This window comes from Saccopteryx leptura, chromosome 3, assembly GCF_036850995.1.
Source record: "Saccopteryx leptura isolate mSacLep1 chromosome 3, mSacLep1_pri_phased_curated, whole genome shotgun sequence".
NCBI classification, from domain to species: domain Eukaryota; kingdom Metazoa; phylum Chordata; class Mammalia; order Chiroptera; family Emballonuridae; genus Saccopteryx; species Saccopteryx leptura.
In genome coordinates, this window is record NC_089505.1 from 73,624,223 (window position 1) to 73,630,653 (window position 6,431).

Genomic DNA, 6,431 nt, shown 5'->3' on the forward strand with positions numbered 1-6,431 from the left:
ATATAGAAAAAGTTCTAAAACCTCATGCAACAGAAAATGAAAAAAAAATTGTTCTCCAGTGTTACCAATGAAAACTAACGTGTCTTGCCTGAGCAGGTGGTGGTGGAGTGGATAGAGCATTGGACTAGGATGCCAAGGACCCAGGTTTGAAACCCTGAGGCCGCTAACTTCATCTCATCGTTATCCAGCTTGACACCATGGTCGCTGGCTTGAGTGCAAAGGTCTCTGGCTTGAAGTCCAAGGTCACTGGCTTCAGCAAGGGGTCACTCCCTCTGCTGGCATCCCCAAGTCAAGGCACATCTGAGAAAGCAATCAATGAACAACTAAGGAGCCACAACAAAAAGTCCAGACACAAAATTGATGCTTCTCATTTCTCTCCCTTCCTGTTTGTTATCACTATCTATCCATTTCTCTTTCCCTGTCCAAAAAGAAGAAAAAAATAGACCAAAATAATGTAAAGCATTTTCTCCAATCAGAATGGTATGAAACTAGATAAAATTTAGAAAAAAAAAAATCTGGCAGAGATACAAATACAGAAGTAAACAACATCCTACTAAAATAATGTGTAAATTAACAAAGAAATCAAAATCCAAATTACAAATTTCTTGAGAAAATATTTTAAAAAACCATAATATGTGCCATGGGAAAGCAGTGCTGTTAATTTTTCAATGCTATTTAAATATTCTGAGAATCTGTTGAGACATGAATGGATTTAATTGAATCACTCCTTACTTTTGGCAGAATGGTACTTTTATGCTCTCTTTGCAGTGTTTATGTCAATCTTTTATGCAAATACCCTATCATACACTTAATATATAATTTTCTTCATAAAGCTTCAGAAACCTTTTTGTCAATTTAGAATGTGGAACTATTTTATCTAGGCAGGTATTTTCAATAACCATTTCTTTGTTCCATACAGTTCACTACTATCATATTTAATGTACAGTATTTTAAAACTTGTTAATCTTTCTTCATACACATTTTTTATTTTGAACAGTTATCATTCTCTGAGGAAGTAAGACACCATATTCACACTTGGCAGTCATTGTCCATAATAACTAAAATCTCATTTTTCCTCCAGCTTCAACTAAGGCCACTTGCAATACAAGACAGGCACACAGAAAGCTCTACCCCGAGCTTCTTGGAGGAACATCCCACATGGATTCCGTTCAAGGCACTACCCTCTCTATGGGATGGCCAGTAAATATTGACAAAGTTGCTATCTCTCATGAAAGACTACACACTCAAAAACCTTTCCAGTATCTCTACATTATTTCAGGACTGTTTATTGTTCACAGGACTCTGAACTACTCCACTGCAATCATCATTAAAAAATAATCATGTGAGTACTTACATAATAAATACTATTATGTAGTAAAACAAACATTATTTACTATTTATTGTAGCAGTAGAATCTCTGTTATTCAAAACTCTATATGCAATCAGACTGAATATAATTATAGTCATGATTCCTTGCAGAATCAGGAATAGATGACAAAAGAGAGTGAAAGGTAGACAGTGTATATTCTTTTGATGAGATGCAGGAATGCAGAAACTGCTTACATCTTCTAGTGCACACAAAGGTGAACTGAGTACAGGGTGGTTATGACTCAAGAGGACAAAGGAGCTGGCAGTTGAGAAGCATGCATTGATTAAGAGAGAAGTGTTCATCAGCCACCTAGTGGTCTTACCAAAAATAGAAATATAAATGTGAATAATGGAGGAGAAGGCATAAAAATATACAAAAACGGTCACCAGAACAAGGATGTATTGGATAGTTCTAATCTCACGGGATGATCTGGGAGACACGTTGGTCACATGAAGTTTTTGGACCTGCTGGTTATGCCTGTACAGAATAGAAACCATGGTTTTCCTGGCCCAAGTCAGAGTCCCAAACACAAAACATCATGGGCAGATATGACTACTTTATTTGGATCGTATGTATTATTAGAGTAAACTTTAATGGAGCATATCCAAAGTTCATAGTGTTTGAGATGTTTTTGGTGTTCCATTTGTCAGTCACATACTCAGGAACTTTAATATTTAGCATTATGTTCAGGATCCAGCAGAAGATATTTGAGGTGTTTGTGTATTTGACAGTTTTTGCTTTAAGCTCTGCCCACAGAGAGTTCCAATGACAGATGGTGATTGCCTGGAAGACACTCAAGAAGCAGATGGTGGCCACACACACACTTCTGGCTACTTTCTGAATGCAGAAAACAAGTTTGCATCCAAAATCACTGAGAAAATATTTCAGACCCAATGCTGCTATTGTCTCCGGAAAACCCCTTGAGAGAATGAGTTCAGAGTTGCTTAGTCAGGTGAATGACAATCCAATCTGCAGGCTTGGGGAAATAAGGGGGTGAGGGAAGGTATATTCGGTAGGACACTTGAATCTATGTAAACACAAATTAAAATCATAAATAAAAAAAGTCTGCTGGCTTTGTCCTGTACCCACTGAGGTAAAGGGACATATAATGACAGAAGAGTGAGAAGTTCCCTAGGATTCCCATAAGCATCTGAAATAGGAAGATCATCGCAAATTTCAAACCCAGGGAGGTCACTCCCTTTTGTCCCCGTGCTCAGTATTTATATTCATAAGAGGACAATTCTGCATTAAAAACATGACTGGAGGCTAATCATGGAAAATAAATTCAAAATTCACCAGTTATCATTACTTTTTTCTAAATATGTTTTTTAAGACTTTATTTATTCATTTTAGAGAGGAGAGAAGGAGGAGAGAGAGAAAGAGAGAGAGAAGAGGGGAGGAGCAGGAAGCATCAACTCCCATTTGTGCCTTGACCAGGTAATCCCAAGGTTTTGAACTGGCAACCTCAGCATTCCAGGTCGACGCTTTATCCACTGCATCACCACAGGTCAGGCCATAAAAATATTTTTAAATATATATATTTTTTTAAATTTCCAAGCTGAATGTTTAACATAATGCTTATTTAGTCAGTAGAATTTAAAAGTTTTTTATTTATTGATTTGAGAGACAGAGAGAAACATCAATCTGTTGTTCCACCCATTCATGTATTCACGGGTTGATTCTTGTATGTGCCCTAACTGGATATCGAGTCTGCAACCATGCAGAATCTATATCAGGGTGATGCCCAAATCAACTGAGCTACTTGGCCAGGAGATAGTCTCTATTATTAACATGTTACCTATTTTAAAGTACTTAATATTTACTAGAGTATAAGATAGAATTTAAGAGTATTCTATTTTAATAGACAAAAAGCATTTGACTAAAAGGAGCTTATACAGCTCATTTAAATATTGCTACAGTCAGGATTTGAACCTGGGGAGCCTGGTTACGATAACATTAGTGTTTACCATTGTGTTGTACTGTCCTAGCAAAGAGGCTGTGTCTTGTTAAAAATCTAGTTGTTTGCATATATAGTCATATTTGAGACCTATTTGATGTTTGATTATGCCCACTTTTCTTTTCAATTAAAGTATTTCTTCTGTTGACCAGTATAGTTTTAAATAAAAAATATACTTAATGAAGTGTTGATGCATTTAATATCTTTATGAATATATTAGATTTATTGATATGGATTCATGTCAGTATAACCAGAGAAACAATCATAAGGTTCCACTTCAGAAATCATAATATTTTACTTTCAGCTAAACTTTGGCAGTTGTAATTTTACAAAGAGAAAGAACATCTAGGACCAGTTATTTCTAATTAAAGAGCACACAATTATCTGGTCCTTATTTTGAAAGAATGGTTGAAACTAATATATTATTTGAGAAATAGAAAAAAACAAAACAAGTATGCATTTTGGTGTTTCAAGGTGTAATATCTTGGGTATCAAGTCAGTTGTGAGGAAAAAAAACACAAGGACAAGCCTAAATATGACCTCAGGATATTGACAACCTGACAAAAGATCAGAAGATACACTTGAGCCTAAAAAATGCTGAAGCTCTTAATTACTTTACTGTCCATACTCCTCACAAGCGAAGTTGCCTTTTTAAAAAAAAGTCACAGTTCCAGAGCTCACACATATAAAAACTGTCCCATGTTCATCAGTGAATTGTAAATACATTCAGGAGACATAATTACTAAATCTATTAAATGTATTAAACCTCAATAATAACAAAATAATTATAATTCAGTAAATGACAGTCACATTTATTTACATTGAGATTTAGATATTACAATTAGGCCATCAAATGTATTGACACATGCACAGAACTATAACGAGATAACTTTACTAATCATGTAAAATTCTCTGTGCCTTTGTAAAGCTGATTGAACAGCACATTAATTTCTGAATTATAATTATACTGCTCAGAAATCAGAGTTTGATACTACTTAGGACAACCTCCAAGAACTGGTATTAAGGAGGAAATATTAAAAATCATTAGAAGTAGTTAGAGATGGATGCAGGGTCTCAGACCTCCTGTCAGCCCATGCCTCAGGAATTATGGCTCTTTCTTGGGTAGCTCTGAAACTAAACCAATTTTGACCTGCAGAAGAATCTCCTTTTCACATGAGGACGAACCCAAATGCTGATCAACGTTAGGTTAAAATTTACGAACAGTAATGTAGTCTTTTAAATAAACTCAAATAGCTACTATAAACAGTAAATATAAATGGCTCTTTGTACACATCTTTGTTCCTGTGATACACAACATAAACTGCATAATTTGACTTGTAATTTCTCTGCAGTATGTAAGGTCTGGTATAAATTTTAGAAAATCTGAGACATAGCTGTTCCAAATATAGATTGTGTGTCTGTGTGTGCGTGTGTGACAGAGAGAAAGAGAGAGAGAGAAAGACAGACAGAAAGGGAGAGAGATGAGAAGCATCAATTCTTCGTTTCATTACATTTGTTGTTCATTGATTGATTTCTAATATGTGCTTTGGCAGGAGTGGGAGTGAGGGGTCCACAGCAAAGCAATTGACCCCTTGCTCAAGCCAGCAATCCTTGGTCTTCGAGCCCGCGACCATGGGGTCATGTCTATAATCCCACCCTCAAGCCTGATGAGCCCATGCTCATGCCAGCTACCTTGTGGATTCAAATCTGGTTCCTGTGTTCCAGTCCAGTGCTCTATCCACTGCACCACCACCTGGTCAGGCTCAAGTATGGGTCATTTTTGAGAATGAGTTGAAAAATTAACTGTTCATTACACTTCTGCTGGAATCTGCAAGCTGACAAGGTTCTTGCGGTTTAGATTTTTGGGGAACAGTGCTGTGGGGGAGTGGAAGGAAGCTGACATTTGCCCAAGCCTCACCTCACTTGCTTAAGTCGCTAAAGACTATGTTTTTCTCCACACTTCCATGTTAGCTATGACGCTGGATCATATTTACTCATCCTATCTGTGTCCCTCATAGAGATTGGAGGCAGATTTCTTTTTATGCTTTGTTTTGAGAAGTTAAGATGTTATGCAGGGTGGAGGGTTTTATGCACTTGGGAAAATCCTTGGTTTGTCTTGGAAATATGACTTTGTATCAAAGATTTCTTTGATTTGCTAATGATTTTCTGCCCTGTAAATAAAGCAGTATGGGGGTGGAGAGTCGTACCCTTGCAAGCTAAAGGCACTGCAGAGGCGTTCCGATTTCATCCTTTCTCTCTCTGAGTTTATTTTTTTATTCTGCACCATTCTCACTCAGGACCTGAACAATTACTAGCCGCGCTGCTCCGCAACAGATGGCACCTGAACAGGGACCTGAGGAGTACTAAACTAATGGCAGATGATGGATCTCCCCAGGGTGCACACTGATTAAAGTTTCAGAGAGAGTATAATCAGAAAAAATAAATTATGGGATAATTAGGGTCAAAAGTAAGAGACCTTTTTCTTTTTGTATAAATGTTTTTATTTGAGGAGGAGCTTTTGAATGAAAAATATCAGAGTGAGCTAGAAATGGAGAGATGTAAATATAAGACATTAGAGTCTGAGGACGACTCAGGAGATAAGGAGGGTGTCATGGCCATGGCCAACTTAATGTTTGCACCTCCGCCGCCCTCTGCTCCTTCTTATGCTCAACCTTCTGCTCCTTCTTACCTTCATCGGGATGCTCCCAGAGTTTTTGTCTCAGACCCTTGGAGGTCCCCACGCCAACTAGCTTTTACGTCAGGCTTGAGATACAGGGAATTACATCAGAATATGCATTATATTGGGCCATCATATATACAAGGTCTGGCTATTGCCACAGTACCCCAGGGGAAGACTCCAGGACAATACTTTGATAAACGGCAGAACAAATGAAGGAAGGGAGGTCAGGGAAGTACTTCTGCCAGAGAATCTTGTTTCCAATGTGGAGATCTAGGATATTTTACTAGAAATTGCCCTACTGTCTTCAGATATCAGTCTCAGCCTTTTCCTAAGGGGTAGCCAGTTCCTAAATGTCCTGACCTCTGCACACGATGCAGGAGAGGAAAATATTGGGGGAATGAATGTAAATCTAAGTATACTGCTGA

General features: G+C 37.5%; 1 pseudogene; it reads right to left on the bottom strand.

The window, feature by feature from the left end:
- Nucleotides 1-1,432: 1,432 nt before the first annotated feature.
- LOC136398212 (vomeronasal type-1 receptor 3-like) lies at nt 1,433-6,021 on the bottom strand (annotated as a pseudogene).
- Nucleotides 6,022-6,431: the final 410 nt, after the last annotated feature.